The sequence below is a fragment of the Mobula hypostoma genome, chromosome X2 (genome assembly GCF_963921235.1).
Source record: "Mobula hypostoma chromosome X2, sMobHyp1.1, whole genome shotgun sequence".
Taxonomy (NCBI): Eukaryota; Metazoa; Chordata; class Chondrichthyes; order Myliobatiformes; family Myliobatidae; genus Mobula; species Mobula hypostoma.
The window spans coordinates 12,889,422-12,906,835 of NC_086129.1; positions in this window are offsets into that span (position 1 = coordinate 12,889,422).

Here is a 17,414-nt window from a genome sequence, read left to right on the forward strand (position 1 = left end):
GAAGCTGAAGCACTCAGAAGAAACCCACAAGGTTCACGGGGAGCACGTAGAAATTCCTTACAGGACGGTGCCGGAATTGAGCTCCAAACTCTGACACCCCCAAGCTGTAATAGCATCACACCGACCGCTACGTTACTGTGATGCCCCAGTATAAATATTACTGGTATTATTATAATAAAACAAGCAGTCGTATAAATATGTAAAACAGCAGCAATAAAAGATAAGAAGTGACCAGAGCAGGATGTGAGTGTGTCTGCCATATTTTTGTCCGTTACCTGACAGTACGTACTCATGTACAAACTGATCATTTTTCAATTAACTCAGCAGGATGAAAACAAGATTTGATTTCCATAATCTATATTTATCGGTAGTCTCACTAGACCAACCATAGGGTTTAGGATGTTAGACACCATCCCTAAGGCTTGGCATGGTTATTCTGTCAGAAACCTCGAAACAGGTGAATACTTGGGCAATCAATTACTTTGTATTTTATATTTGTAATTTAATCATCGAACGTGAGATCTGGAGATCATTGATGTAGTTTCGTAGTCCGTTGATAAGAGGAAATTCACATGCTGCAGAGTGCAGCAAAAGTGGTTCAAAGAGAAATACTTTAGAGGAAAACTGGTACAATTTCCTGCAGCCCACAGAGAGTCGCCAATGTACACCAGTGCCATCTTGAAACTCCAATGCACAGATTTGAAAGAAGCTGCACAAGTTTGTAGACACAGCCAGCTTTATCATGAGCACAACCCACCCGACCATCAGGAACGTCTTCAAAAGACAGTGTCTCAAGAAGGTGCAGTCCATCATTACGTAACAACTGACATTGCAAAACCAATGACAAGAAGTAAAGTTCGAAGTAAACTTATTATCAAAGTACAACTCTGAGGGTCATTTCCTTGCAGAAAGTCACAGTTAATACAAAGAAACATAATAATAATAAATAAACAATAAATGTTGAGAACATGAGATGAAGAGTCCTTGAAGATGAGTCCATAGGTTGTGGGAACGTTTCAGTGTTGGGGTGAGTGAGGCTGAGTGAAGTTATCTCTCTGGTTCAAGATCCTGATGGTTGAGGGGTAGTAACTGTTCCTGAACATGGTAGTATGAGTCCTGAGGATCCTGTACCTTCTTCTTGATGGCAGCAGTGAGAAGAGAGAGTGATTTGGGTGGTAGGAATCCCTGATAATGGATGCTGCACTCCTGTGACAGTTTTTCAAGTATAGTACATTTAGTAGAATTTTCCATTCAATGATATTGATGTTTCTTCAATGGGCTGTGATGCAGCCAGTCAATATACTCTCCACTGCACATCTATAAAACTCTCCACTGCACATCTATAAATATTTGTCCAAGATTTAGATAAGCTAAGCATGCTAGAAGAACAATTTTCCACCTTTCACCATTTTGTCCTATTGTCTGTTTTGTCTCTCTGGTTATTAACTTCTCATCAATATTTTTCAGATTTTTAAATTGATTTTGTCAATCCTATTCAGAAGCCTCCCTCAAATCTGGTTTAGTTTTGAATGTTCAAAGATCTCAGAGGGGGCCTTTGTTCCTTTTGAGTGTTCCTTTACTTGAGATCTACCGGCATAAATCTCTCTCAAGAAAAGTAATCGGCGTGTAAAATGATCTCCTGACTGCACAAAGGCAATCAGTCAGGTATGAAATGTGGAACTGTTCCATTTCATCATATTTGACATTTACACAATGGTACAGATTGAGATAAAAATATTGATAGAAACAACATATCAATCAAACCAACTCAAGAAAATGATCAGAATCCAGGGGTGTATAATAAGGGGCTTAAGTGTTGATTTGTTCAGTATGTTATTTATCGGTATATCCCATTGCATTGGATATCAATTTCTTCACAATGTGTTGATGATATCCCGGCCTGCAATTTGCATGCATGCTCACTTCAAGTGGGAAAGCATTGGTTGCACCCATTACTGAGGTATTTTAACGAGACAAAAATGTGGATCTGTGCAACTGCAAATCTAAACATTCAGAGACGTCATTATTTCTTTCTCTCTCAGATCAGTGAATATGTGACACGCAATCTCAACTCAACATTATCCGTGGAGAGAAATGAACAGATGATGCTTTGGGTCAAGACCCTTCATCAAAACACCGATGAGGAGTGTTTGATGGCTCTGGACCTGTAGTCGCTGGAGTTTAGAAGAATGACGTGAGGGAACCTCATTGAGACCTATCAGATATTGAAAGGCCTAGATAGAGTGGATGTGGAGAGGATGTTTCCTATAGTGGGGGAGTCTAGAAACAAAGGGCACAGCCACAGAATAGAGGGGCATCCATTTAGAACAGAGATGAGGAGGAATTTCTTTAGTAATAGGGTTCTCTGCCCCCTCCTGTGTATAAGCAGCAGCAAACAGCATCAACCCTCCCTCCTCCCCACACTTACTTCAGCATAAGGCATCAGCATTCCCACCACCCACCATGCCAGCAACACCAAAGCCCCAAAGAGCGACCATGGTCTACAGTCCATCAGAAAATACTGTTTATCCCGGCAGATCAACATCCCTCAGACTCTCTCACTGAGGCAGCAATCTCGCAGCACTCATTCAGCATTGAGAGAGAGAGAGAGAGAGAGAGAGAGAGAGAGAGAGAGAGAGAGAGAATGATCACCCAAGTGCAGAGGCCTCCAACAGCTGCACCTGGTGTCTTATTGTTCCAGCTCCCCATCACGCTTCAGTTCACAACACTGGTGAGAAATCAGGTCCACAGGGCCGCACTAGGCCGCACCATGAAGGCGCCCATCTCGCAGGGTGGTGAATCTATGGAATTCATTTGCACAGGTCGCTGTGGAGGCCAAGTCATTGGGTGTGTTAAAGCAGAGGTTGATAGGTCCAAGATTAGTCAGAGCATCAAAGGTAGGAAGGCAGGAGGATGGTGTTGAGAGGGGTAATAAATCAGCCATGATGGAATGGCAGAGCAGACTCGATAGGCTGAATGGCCTAATTCTGCTCTTATGTCTTGTCATAGTGATGACCATTTGAGAATCATGGACTGAAACAGGACACGTCTTTTAGTCTCTTTCAGCCAGCACCACAGACAACAATTGCCAGTAATGCAAGCATATGCACATAATGCCCTGCATGTGCGTCACTAATTCTACACCAGGAACACTGTTTCTACATTCAATCATAGTTACAATTGATTGATTGCTGTTTTTACACATCAAACATATTGATAATGGAGACTGATAAAAGAATAACGAAGCAGATAGCTGGCTGAACTGACTAGCAGCCTGCTGTGTTTAAACATTAACGCTAGTGACTAACCTACATGAAAACCTCTTGGCAAATCACTGATGGCTACATTGCAGCTGAAGCTATTTGGCCCTTCATATCTGTGCCTGTTATTAAGGTTGGTCTGACTTCCCAGCTTAGGGTCTAATTTAGTACAACAAAATTGGGTGAAGCTAGAAGTGAAGGTCATGGGTTAAAGGTGAAAGGTGAAATGTTTAAGGAGAACGTCATGGGGATCTTCATTAGGACCTGTTGAGGTTCTCCAGCAATTTGTGTTTTGCTCTGGATTTCCAGCATCTGCAGAATCTCTTTAGTTCATGGTCCAATTTGTTCTCATGCTTTTAGAATTTAGTTCGTAGAACACTGCAGAAAGTACAGGCTGTACGGCCCATGATGTTGTGCTGACCTTTTAACCTACTCTAAGAATCGGCACTCGGAGAAGCCCGCTTGAAAGTGCTGGTTTGAGTCTCTTCCCTTGCAGAGGCCGCTGGTGCATGTGCTTCCCTCGGAGACACTATTGATTCGTGTCACTTCCCTCAGAGAGGCCACTGGTTCATGTCATTTTCGCTGGTACGAGATGCTGCCCCTGGAAAGGCCACTGGGGTTTGCAGGTTTTTGTTTCTTTTGCTTTTTATCGGGGGCGGGGGGAGGATTACAACTGGAGGGCAAGGGGGTGATTGATGTCTTTCTTTCAACTGCTATGGTTTTTGGTATTTTATGGCTATCTGGTGAAGTCAAATCTCAGAGTTGTATTCTGCATACATACTTTGATAATAAAATAAACACTTGAACCTTTGAAGATTAATCTAACCTCTCCCTCCTACATAATCCTCCATCTTTCTATCATCTATTTGCCTAACTAAGAGTCTCTTCAAGACCCCAAATTTATCTGCCTCTACCAGCACCACTGGGTGGGTGTCCTATTCACCCATTTCTGTGTAAAAAAACTTACCTCTGACATCTCTCCTATACTTTCATCCAATCACCTTAAAAATATGCTCTCTTTTTTAACCCATTTCTTTACCTTCAATATAGAGCAGAAATCCTTCTGTGAAAATATCCCTGCAGCTTCAAGGATAGGAAGGGATGGTAGTGAGTTGGTTAGCACAATGCTTTATGGTACCAACAATCTGGGTTCAATTCCCGCCACTGTCTGTAAGGAATTTGTACATTCTCCCTGGTGGGTTTCCTCCAGGTACTCCAGTTTCCTCCTACAGTCCGTGAGTTAATTGGTCATTGTAAATTGTCCTGTGATTAGGCTAGGATTACATCAGGGGTTGTCGGATGGTGCGACTCGAAGGGCTAGAATGGCCTATTCCGCGCTGTATCTCAATAAATATATAATAAATAAATTATAGGCATGAAATCTTCCATTTGAAATGAGGCTTTAATTTCAGATACTAATTCTATAAAGTCCCTTGACTTGACTTCAGGCTCCTCTGTGTTACCTAGACTTCTACAAGATAATTACAATGTTTAAGAGGCATTTGGAAAGATACATTGAAAGGAACGGTTTGGAGAGATTCAGACCAAACACCAGCAAACAGGACTAGTGTTAGATGGGCATCTTGATTGGCATGAAAACCTGTAGGATTCCAACATTCAAAGATTCAAAAGATTCAAGGTACATTTATTATCAAAGAATGCAATACAGTATACAAGGCTGAGATTTGTCTTCCACACCGACAGTTATGAGACAAAGAAACACCATGGAACCAGTTCAAAAACATATCCAACACCCAACGCACAAAAAAAGAACAAATACCGCAAATGCAATAAAACAAGTGAAAAACGCAGAATGTAAAACTTTGAGTCATTGAAGCAGTCAGGAATGTTCAGTCCAGTTCAATATAGAGCTGCGTTGTTGGTTGACTGCCGGCCGCAGTCAGAATAGCAGAAAATAGCTATAAAAAGAGGAGTAGCCAGAAACATGAACTGCAGAGGCCAATCCACCAATCGCATCATGCAGCCTTGCCAAGAACCAAAACTCTGGCACCATCTTCCAGCAGCGTCGAGCAAGGGGGCCAGAAAGACTAGCCAAGCGCGGGCAAATGGCGCTGAACGCCCGCTGGCCTACCACTCTCGTCAACGTCGCTTTAATCAGCAAGATCAGCAAGAGACCGAGTCTAAGGAGAAGTATACTGAGACAGAGAGTTCTGTCTCCTCTCCTCCTTCACAAGTGCAGTAAAGGGAAAGCCTGTGGGTGAAGGCCAACCTCAGGAGGGAAGGAGGGAGAATGGATTGTAGATGGAAGAAGCAGGCATGTGAAAAGCTTTGAATCTTACGGTTAGCTTTACTTGTCATACGTACATCAAAGCACACAGTGAAATGCATTGTTTTGAGTCAAATCAAATCAGCGAAGATTGTGCTGGACAGTACGTAAATGTTAACAATCTTCCGGCTCCCACATCTTACGAACCCAAAGTTGCACATCTTTGGAATGTGGGAGGACGTGGAGCACCAAGGAGAAACACACATGGTGATGGAGGAGAATGGACAGACTCCTTACAGACAGCGGTGGGACATCAAAGCATTGCACTAATGTAAGCTGCATCATATGGACAGGGACATCAACCAATGCAAGATATGAACAAATAAATAACATTCAGCAACAAATAAATAACAGAACTTGCAGTTGAATAAAATCTTTCACGTTCTCCAGGTACGGTATGTATTTTATGTATTGCACTGTACTGCTGCCACAAAAAAAAACAAATTTCATGACATATGTGAGTGATGACAAACCTGATTCTGATATGGGTCTCCATTGTGGACTGAGAGTGGGAAGGGGGCAGGGGGAGAGGAATCATGGTGGGAAAAGGGGAACGGAGAGGGGAAAGACATTCTATAATGATCAATAAACCAATTGTTTGGAATTAAATGACCTTTCCAGGTGTCTCAGGGCCGGGTGTGTCTGCACCTGTCCCTAGCACTCTCTCTCTGTTACCCGTCCCGTGGTGCACTACCCTCGCTGTTCCCAACATCCTTTGCTCTCCCAGGATTTGCAAACTCACACTCTGCTCCTCATTGACAAATACAGTACTGTGCAAAAGTCTCAGGCACCCTAGCTATATATATGTGCCGAAGACTTTTACACAGTACTGTAAATTTGCTGTTACAAAGAAAGCACTGTAGCACTTCGACTTCCTTAGGAGCTTGCAAAGCTTTGGCATGACATCTAAAACTTTGGCAAACTTCTATAAATGTGTACTGAGAGTATATTGACTGGCTGCATCACAGCTCGGTATGGAAACACCAATACTCTTGAACAGAAAATCCTCCAAAAAGTAATGTATACGGCCCAGCCCATCATGGGTAAAGCCCTCCCCAACCTTAAGCACATCTGCACAAAACTTTGTTGCAGGAAAGCTGCTTCCATCATCAGGGACCCCCACTGCCCAGGTCATGCTCTCTTCTCACTGCTGCCATCAGGAAGGAGGTACAGGAGCCTCAGGACTCACATCACCAGGTTCAGGAACAGGTATTACCCCTCAACCATCAGGAAGGAGGTACAGGAGCCTCAGGACCCACACCACCAGATTCAGGAACAGTTATTACCCCTCAACCATCAGGAAGGAGGTACAGGAGCCTCAGGACCCACACCACCAGGTTCAGGAACAGGTATTACCCCTCAACCATCAGGAAGGAGGTACAGGAGCCTCAGGACCCACACCACCAGGTTCAGGAACAGTTATTACCCCTCAACCATCAGGAAGGAGGTACAGGAGCCTCAGCACCCACACCACCAGGTTCAGGAACAGTTATTACCCCTCAACCATCAGGAAGGAGGTACAGGAGCCTCAGGACCCACACCACCAGATTCAGGAACAGTTATTACCCCTCAACCATCAGGGTGAAGGTACAGGAGCCTCAGCATCCACACCACCAGGTTCAGGAACAGTTATTACCACTCAACCATCAGGAAGGAGGTACAGGAGCCTCAGAACTCACACCACCAGGTTCAGGAACAGTTATTACCACTCAACCATCAGGAAGGAGGTACAGGAGCCTCAGCACCCACACCACCAGGTTCAGGAACAGTTATTACCCCTCAACCATCAGGAAGGAGGTACAGGAGCCTCAGGACCCACACCACCAGATTCAGGAACAGTTATTACCCCTCAACCATCAGGGTGAAGGTACAGGAGCCTCAGCACCCACACCACCAGGTTCAGGAACAGTTATTACCACTCAACCATCAGGAAGGAGGTACAGGAGCCTCAGAACTCACACCACCAGGTTCAGGAACAGTTATTACCCCTCAGCCATCAGGAAGGAGGTACAGGAGCCTCAGGACCCACACCACCAGGTTCAGGAACGGTTATTACCCCTCAACCATCAGGAAGGAGGTACAGGAGCCTCAGGACCCACACCACCAGGTTCAGGAACAGTTATTACCACTCAACCATCAGGAAGGAGGTACAGGAGCCTCAGGACTCACACCACCAGGTTCAGGAACAGTTATTACCCCTCAGCCATCAGGAAGGAGGTACAGGAGCCTCAGGACTCACACCACCAGGTTCAGGAACAGTTATTACCCCTCAGCCATCAGGAAGGAGGTACAGGAGCCTCAGGACTCACACCACCAGGTTCAGGAACAGTTATTACCCCTCAACCATCAGGCTCTTAAACCAAAGGAGATAACTTCACTTAATTTCACTTGCCCCATCATTGAAATGTTCCCAAAACCTATGGACTTACTTTCAAGGATTCTTCATCTCGTGTGTTCGATATTTATTATTTATCATTTTTTTTTCTTTTTGTATTTGTAGTTTGTTGTTTTTTGCACACCGGTTGAATGCTCAAGTTGGTGCGGTCTGTCATTCATTCTATTATGGATATTATTCTATTATGGACTTACTGAGTATGCCCACAAGAAAATGAACCTTGGGGTTGTATATGGTGACATATATGAACTTTGATAATAAACTTTGTTCTTTTGAAGAATTCCTCCTCATCTCTGTTCTACAGGGACGACCTTCTATTCTGAAGTGGTGCCCTCTGATCCTACACTTTCCCACGAGTAGAAGCATCCTCTGTATGTCCATTCTGTTTATGCCTTTTGTTGCTTGGCTGGCTGAGATCAACCAGCATTTCTGTATTTGCTTGGTCTCCATAGCTGTTGGTGGCACTGATTCTCCTTTATCTATCCTGCTTGTTATTTCCTCAAAGAATTTCAATAGATTTTTCAGGCGAGATTTCCCCTTAAGGAAACCATGCTGACTTTGGCCTATTTTCCCATGTGCCTCCAAATACCCTGAAATGTCATCCTTAATGATGGATTCCAACAACTTCCCAACCACTGAAGACAGGCTAACAGGCTTATAATTTCTTATCTTTTGCTCCCCTCCCTGCTTAAAGGGTGGAGTGAGATTTTCAGTTTAAGTCCACTGGAACCATTCCAGAATCTAGTGATTCTTGCAAGATCATTACTAATGTCTCCACAATCTCTTCAGCTACCTGGCAGCATCTGTGGAGGAAAATGGCCAGTTAGCATTCTGGGCTGAGACTCTGCATTAGGACCAGAAGAGGGGAGATAATCGGTATGTTAAGGATCCGGCCTGAACCTGGGTCGAAGGGCCTCTGCTGGTAGCTCCGGATCACGACAGTCTTTAATTTCTGCAACACACATCAAAGTTGCTGGTGAACACAGCAGGCCAGGCAGCATCTGTAGGAAGAGGTGCAGTCGACGTTTCAGGCCGAGACCCTTCGTCAGGACTAACTGAAGGAAGAGTGAGTAAGGGATTTGAAAGTTGGAGGGGGAGGGGGAGATCCAAAATGATAGGAGAAGACAGGAGGGGGAGGGATAGAGCCAAGAGCTGGACAGGTGATAGGCAAAAGGGGATACGAGAGGATCATGGGACAGGAGGTCCGGGAAGAAAGACAAGGGGGGGGTGACCCAGAGGATGGGCAAGAGGTATAGTCAGAGGGACAGAGGGAGAAAAAGGAGAGTGAGAGAAAGAATGTGTGCATAAAAATAAGTAACAGATGGGGTATGAGGGGGAGGTGGGGCCTTAGCGGAAGTTAGAGAAGTCGATGTTCATGCCATCAGGTTGGAGGCTACCCAGACGGAATATAAGGTGTTGTTCCTCCAACCTGAGAGTGGCTTCATCTTTACAGTAGAGGAGGCCGTGGATAGACATGTCAGAATGGGAATGGGATGTGGAATTAAAATGTGTGGCCACTGGGAGATCCTGCTTTCTCTGGCGGACAGAGCGTAGATGTTCAGCAAAGCGGTCTCCCAGTCTGCGTCGGGTCTCGCCAATATATAAAAGGCCACATCGGGAGCACCGGACGCAGTATATCACCCCAGTCGACTCACAGGTGAAGTGTTGCCTCACCTGGAAGGACTGTTTGGGGCCCTGAATGGTGGTAAGGGAGGAAGTGTAAGGGCATGTGTAGCACTTGTTCCGCTTACACGGATAAGTGCCAGGAGGGAGATCAGTGGGGAGGGATGGAGGGGACGAATGGACAAGGGAGTTGTGTAGGGAGCGATCCCTGCGGAATGCAGAGGGGGGGGGGAGGGAAAGATGTGCTTAGTGGTGGGATCCCGTTGGAGGTGGCGGAAGTTACGGAGAATAATATGTTGGACCCAGAGGCTGGTGGGGTGGTAGGTGAGGACCAGGGGAATCCTATTCCTAGTGGGGTGGCGGGAGGATGGAGTGAGAGCAGATGTACGTGAAATGGGGGAGATGCGTTTAAGAGCAGAGTTGATGGTGGAGGAAGGGAAGCCCCTTTCTTTAAAAAAGGAGGCCATCTCCCTCGTCCTAGAATGAAAAGCCTCATCCTGAGAGCAGATGCGGCGGAGACGGAGGAATTGCGAGAAGAGGATGGCGTTTTTGCAAGAGACAGGGTGAGAAGAGGAATAGTCCAGATAGCTGTGAGAGTCAGTAGGCTTATAGTAGACATCAGTGGATAAGCTGTCTCCAGAGACAGAGACGGATAGATCTAGAAAGGGGAGAGAGGTGTTGGAAATGGACCAGGTAAACTTGAGGGCAGGGTGAAAGTTGGAGGCAAAGTTAATAAAGTCAACGAGTTCTGCATGCGTGCAGGAAGCAGCGCCAATGCAGTCGTCGATATAGCGAAGGAAAAGTGGGGGACAGATACCAGAATAGGCACGGAACATAGATTGTTCCACAAACCCAACAAAAAGGCAGGCATAGCTAGGACCCATACGGGTGCCCATAGCTACACCTTTAGTTTGGAGGAAATGGGAGGAGCCAAAGGAGAAATTATTAAGAGTAAGTCTTTAATTTCTGTTTTCTTTCACCTGGCCCTGTGGGTTCTGGTCCAGCCCCTTTCCTTTTTTGGACTTCCTCCAATTACCTGCTTGTCTCCTCATTTGCACCCACTTGTTCCTAATTTGTCACTTACTACCCTGTTTATTTAAACCCTGCCTTGACTAGCATTCTCTGCCAGTTTGTCCCAGTTCTGACCTGTGTCGTTCCAGCCTGTCATTGCGACTTCTGCCAACCGACTTTGCTTGATTCTGTGTTTTGGATTTTTTCCTGATCCTGATCCTGATCCTGATCCTGGATCTGGACCTGATTTTTGCCTGTGCGCTCTGGATTGTCTGCCCTTGCCTGACTGCCTTTCCTGGTAAGACCTTGGCCTGCCATTTCAGATTCGTGCCTGCCTTCTGTTTTGAAAGACTGTTGCCTTTGTGCTCCCTAATAAACCCTGGTGAAGAAGTATTCATTGGTCTGTACTTGAGTCCTACTGAAACCTGACATGGTAGTGAAAAAAGTGCAGGAAAGGATGGATGATCATTGGGGCTTTGCCTCTCAACACTCAGGGCCACTGGACCTACTTGGTCACTGCTTCACTACAGCTAGGAGAACAATTTCTGGAAAGCGGAGACTGGTCCAGGAAATATAACTTCCTGTGATGTTACAGATCAATTTGCCTGAGGTCCACCAAGAACAAATATTACTCATGGTACAATCTACTGCTGGAAGTCAAAGCCTTAACAACAACTGAAGGCTTTAGTCAACCTCTTCAAATGCAGCATAAATCTTGTGGATGTTTTAACACAGTTGGACCCTTCCCATGACCCCAGTTAAGCAACCAATGAGAAAAATTATTATAGGATGTGACAGTTTGAGTCATGTTTTAATCTTCAAAGTCTGATCCACCTCAAATGAAATGGGTGAGGCTAGGCAAGATATGACAAATTGTTGAGTAAAAAGCAAAACAAGATAAAGCTACCCCTATCAGTCTCTGGCTTGGTCCAAAATTTTGGTCTCAGGCCTGCATTCAGCAGTGCCCAGCACCCTTAGACACCACCTCACTTGAAATCATTGGCAAAGATCCATAAACTCCACCTACAACATTTATCTGCACCTGTACATGCAGTACTGTGCAAGTCTTTGGTACATGTATATAGTTAGACTTTGGCACAGAACTGTATTTGACAATGTAGAGCAGGTATCAAGTTTGCAAATCTGGCAGCAGCAAAGGATGTTAGGAATGGTGAGGAAGGAGTGTCATGGGAGGGGTGTGGGATGGGTGGCAATGAAGGAGTACCAAGGATGGGGTGAGGAGAGATTGCAGATATACCCTGAGAAAGCAAACAATTAGTTTATTGATCATTATAGAATGTCTTTGGTGCTTCCCGCTCCTTCCTCTCTCCCTTCCCCATTTCCCCTGTCCCTGTCCCCTTCCCACCCTTAGTCCACAATAGAGACCCATATCAGAATCAGGTTTATCATCACTCACATATGTCAAGAATTTTTTTTTGTGGCAGCACAGTGTAATACAAAAATTACTACAATACTGTGGAAAAGTCTTAGATACCCTAGATATATCTATGTGCCCAAGACACTTGCACAGTACTGTAGAACATTATAGCATAGGAACAGGCCCTTCAGTCCATAATGTTGTGACTAATTAAATTAGTAATACATGCAAATTGTACGAGAAACTCAGCAGATCAGGTAGTATGTTCTCCCTCACCTGGTCTCACCTATCGCCTGCCAATTTATACACCTTCCCCTACCCCCACTTTCTTACTCTGGCTTCTTCCCCCTTCCTTTCCAGTCCTGATGAGTCTCAGCCCGAAACACCAACATTCATTTCCATAGATGCTGCCTGACCTGCTGAATTCCTCCAGCATTTTGTGTGTGTTACTATGGATTTCCAGCATCTACAGAATCTCTTGTGCTTCTAATTTTGCTAGTTATTAAATGCCTAACTAAACTAATCCCTTCAATCTGCACAATGCCTGTATCTGTCCAGTCTCTGCACATCCATGTGGCTGTCTTAAAGCCTCTGTTGTATATGTCTTGACTGCCACCCCTGGTAGTGTATTCCAGGCACCCAGCACTCCCTGTGTGAAAAAACTTGCCTTGCAAATTCCTTTGAAGTTGCCCTCTCATTTTAAATGCATGCCTTCTATTATCAGACATTTCAACCCTGGGTAAAAGATAAAGGCTATCACCTCTATCTGTGCCTTTCATAACCTTGTAAACCTCAATCAGATCTGCCCTCAGCCTCTCCAGGGTAAACAACCCTAGATTGTCCAGCCTTTCTTTATAGTAAATGCCCTCTAATCCAGACTGTATCATGGTAAACCTCTTCTGGACACTCTGCAAACCCTCACCATCCTTCCTATAATGAACCCAGAATTGAATGCAATATTTCAAATGTGCCTTTGATCTTTCTCTCATGGGGGCCAGGGGGAGAGTCTGCTGGTTCTCAAGTCAGGTGAGCTCAAATAAGTGACACTACAGACTGTAACATTGAAACAGTGAGCTGCTGGTCTCCCCTCTCGCTAGGGAAAAGGTGACATCCCTCTCTCCCTTGTGAGAGACACAGCATGTGGCATGTTGCAGTGCTGGGTTATGAATTGTAGTTTTTGCTGGACCTAGATCATGGTCCCTTTGGGAGCTTTGCTACTGCTTGCATGGTGGGTGGGGGGGGGGTGTTCTGATGCTTTTTTGATGAAATAAATGAAGGAGGAGGTTGATGCTTTACTGCTGCTTGTATGTGGGGGGGAACGGGCTTTGGAGTTCTAAGGTTTTTTCTATCATTCATTCTTTGGGTATTTTTTCTGTTTTGTGGATGTCTGTGGAGAGTATGAAATTCAGGTTGTATATTGTATACATTCCCTGATATTAAATAGAACCATTGAACCATTCCCATTTCCCAGCCACATTAAAGCAAAAAAAAAAATTCATCTGTAACCAGTACTAAATTTTAAAGGAGATATCAGTATGAAACTTGGCTGATTAATCCTTCTCGTGAGGGAAATGGCACGGTCAATGTCTCAGGACATGATGAAGCAATGACATAATTTCCTGGAAATTGTTTCCAATAGCTGTACCTTTGCAAAGACACAATTCCCGGGACTCTGGGCCAAATCACATCCGCAAAACTACAGCACTGTCTAGGCAGCCTTACTACCTCACCGTAATTAACTCAATAAAGAGATCAAGATAAAAATTAGCTTCATCCGGATCTCTTTATTTCCACACATTGTCACAAAATAAAATCCTGTTCCAGTTAGTGGAAGTGGATGTGGAGAGGGTGTTTCCTACTGCAGTGAAGTCTAGTACCAGAGGGTGCCCCTTTAGAACAGAGATGGGAGGAATCTGTTTAGCCAGAGAGTGGTGAATCTGTGGAATTCATTGACACGAATGGCTGTGGAGGCCAACTCATTGGGTATAAATAAAGTGGAGGTTGATAGGTTCTTGATTAGTCAGTGTCAAAGGTCATGGAGAGAAGGCAGGAGAATGGAGGTGTGAGGAATAATAAATCGGCCATGATGGAATGGTGGAGCAGACTTGATGGGCCAAATGATCTTATTCTGCTCCTGTGTCTTATGGTCTTTTTTGACACTTTGTTTCAAATTAATTCAGAGAATTGTGCTGGGCAGCCCGCAAGTATTGCCACACTTCCAGCATTGACATAGCCTGCCCTCAACTCACTGACCCTGACCATACATCTTTGGAACATGGGAGGAAGCCAGATACCCAGAGGAAAACCCACACAATCACATGGAGAACATACAAACTCCTTACAGACAGTAGCGGGAATTGAGCCTTGATCTTACAAGTGGCTACGCCACTGTGCTGCCCTCTACACTCAGAATCCACAAGCAAAAAGAAAGGTGTGCTACCGTTGAAGCAAGTCACTACATCTTTAAAGGCTTCCATTGAAAGCATATTGAAATATGAAAGTACATATGCTGTGCTTTTAGGTTCTTTCATATCAAAAGAGAATAATATTTACTTAAAGACTCGTTCAAGAATAAATCAGGAGAAAGCTTTATCTTCTCAATGTAATCAAGTGAAAATGATTTGTACTGTTTAAAAGAAGTACTTGGTTATTATGCAATAATGTTTGCTTGTGTGCCAATTATAACCAGATATTTAAAAGTTCAAAAGCTGTTTGCACATTAGCCGTTTCGGGTCCCAGCCGAAATGTTGACTGTTTATTCGTCCCCATACATTTTGTGAGTGCTGGCCTGGATCTTCAGCTTCTGCAGCATCTCTTGTGCACATTTGAATAATGTTTTGAATGGGGTTCACAGCTACTTATTACAAGATGGAGTCCCTCTAGACCAACCTGAGGTACGTGCACCCCTTGCTTAATGGTCCACGGCATAAGCACTGGTCTGGACTAAACTCGCAAGTATAGTGGAGTTTTTGACAGTTGAGGAGGAAATTCTTTTGCTAGAGGCTGGTGAATTTGTGGAATTCATTGCCACAGGCAGCGGTGGAGGGCAAGTCTTTAAGTATATTTAAGGCAGAGGTTAATAAATTCTTGATTATTAAGGGTATCAAGGGCAAAAGCAGGAGAATGGGGTTGGCAAGCAGACTTGATGAGCTGAATAACCTAATTCAGCTCCTCTGTCTTATGGTCTATGATCTAATGGGTCGAGCAGCATCTGTAGGTTGGGAAAGGAATTGCCAACATTTTGGGTTCTCCCCTCCCCAGTAGATACTACTTGATTTGCATAGTTCCTCTACCAGATTTTTTTTATTCATCCAGTTTCCAGCATCTGTAACATCCTGTGTTGATATTAGCATGGAGGATTAGTTAAAGCACATAAAACCAGAAATAAACTGCTCGTTTTTAGTCTGGCAAACCAGTACAATTGGAAGTGCCACAGGGAGAAACAAGCAGTCCACTCTGAAGTTATTTTTATGACTAAGTGATGCGAAGAGAGAAGCAAACACATTCAGCTGGTTGGGAAAATGTACCAGGACAGGAGGCCAAATCCGCAACCCTCAAGAATATATTTTATTTCTCATTGGCACTGGATCACAGTGCAGAAACATGTGACCCGATTCTAGACCCCTGAGATCTAATACAGAGTTCACACTGGCAGAATACCAAGGTAGCATACTGTTTATCAGACCTTGGACCTGAAAGGAAAAGTACTTTTATTTTTTTTCAGGCTGCAATTACTTTATGTAAGTGCCATAATCTTTATTATGTACTGCTCAATATGTTTGAATTTGTACCTAAACATTAGAAATTTTTACCCCTGGTTTGCTGATTGTCACGGAGTTAGGTTATCCCTGTGCCACCGTTAGCCGCTCTCACATATTGTACAAACAGAGTTGCCAATAAAGTTCAGTGGAGTATCCTGCTTCCTGGTGTGCTCTGCCCTGTCCCCCAATAATGAACATACCTCAATATATTCTTTTATTGTTCTCATTTTTCACTACTCAATTTAATTTTCAATGCATATTTCACGACATAGTATGCAAGTGATAATAAGCCAGTGTGGGCATGTGGCCAAATGGTTAAGGCATTGGACTAGCTAGCTGAAGGTCGTGAGTTTGAGCCCCAGCCAAGGGAACGTGTTGTGTCCTTGAGCAAGGCACTTAATCACACATTGCTCTGCAACGACACCGGTGCCAAGCTGTATGGGTCCTAATGCCCTTCCCTTGGACAATATTGGTGATGTGGTGAGGGGAGACTTGCAGCATGGACAACTGCTGGTCTTCCACACAACCTTGCCCAGGCCTGCGCCCTGGAGAGTGAAGACTTTCCAGGTGCAGATCCATGGTCTCGCAAGACTAATGGATACCTTAATAAGCCAGATTCTGATTGCCTGCATTAGTTCCATAGCCTGCATTACTCATTCAGGTAGCTGTGCAGATGTCATCTTCACTGTTGTTACTGTTCCTGCCCCCACCACCTCTTCTGGCAGCTCATTCCAGACAACAACTACTCTCAGCGTTGAAATATTGATACCTTAGAAGCCCTTTGAACCTCCTCCCTCTCACCTGAAATCGGTGCGCTCTAGTTTTTGACCCTCTACCGTGGGACTACTTATGCCTCTCGTAATTTAACCAGGGAAGACCCCAGTTTGTGGCACTTGTTATTGCCACTGGAACCAGACCCCTTCTGGTCAAGGGAGTAGAACTGCCTTCAATACAATAGCTTTTCCACTTTAAAAACTCTCCTGTACAGGTTTCCTGTCATCGTCGGACATGATAGATGACCACCAATTTAATTTACTATATCATGTCACCCCTTAGCATCCTTTGCTCCATGGAAACCAGGCCCGGCCTAACCAGTCTCTCCTTATAACTCAAGCCCACCAACCCAGGCATGACAGATTTCATTTTACCAACACAGAAACATATTATCTTACTACAGAAGCACAGTGAAAGATGACAGAGAAGATCTTCCCACTCTGAGGGTTGACAGATCAACTGTGGCGTGTTTCACACTGATTTAAAAAAAAAAAAGTAGCCAGGGTAAATCAACAATTCAGATCATCTCTATTCTTGAGGTTAGATGGAGGAACAGAGTCTCATAGTGATGAAGCTGCAGAGGGTTGTTAACTCAGCCAACTTCATGGGCACGAGCCTCCCCACCATCAAGGACGTCTTCAAAAGGCATTGCCTCAGGAAGGCAGCATCCATCTGTTGTGTATTTAATATTTGAGTAATACTGTAAATATAGTAGTGTGCAAAAGTTTGGGCACCCTGGTCAAAATTTCTGTTACTGTGAATAGCTAAGCGAGTAAAAGATGACCTGATTTCCAAAAGGCATAAGGTTAAACATGACACATTTCTTTAATATTTTAAGCAAGAAAACTTTTTTATTTCCATCGTTTACAGTTTCAGAATAACAAAAAAGGAAAAGGGCCCAAAGCAAAAGTTTGGGCACCCTGCA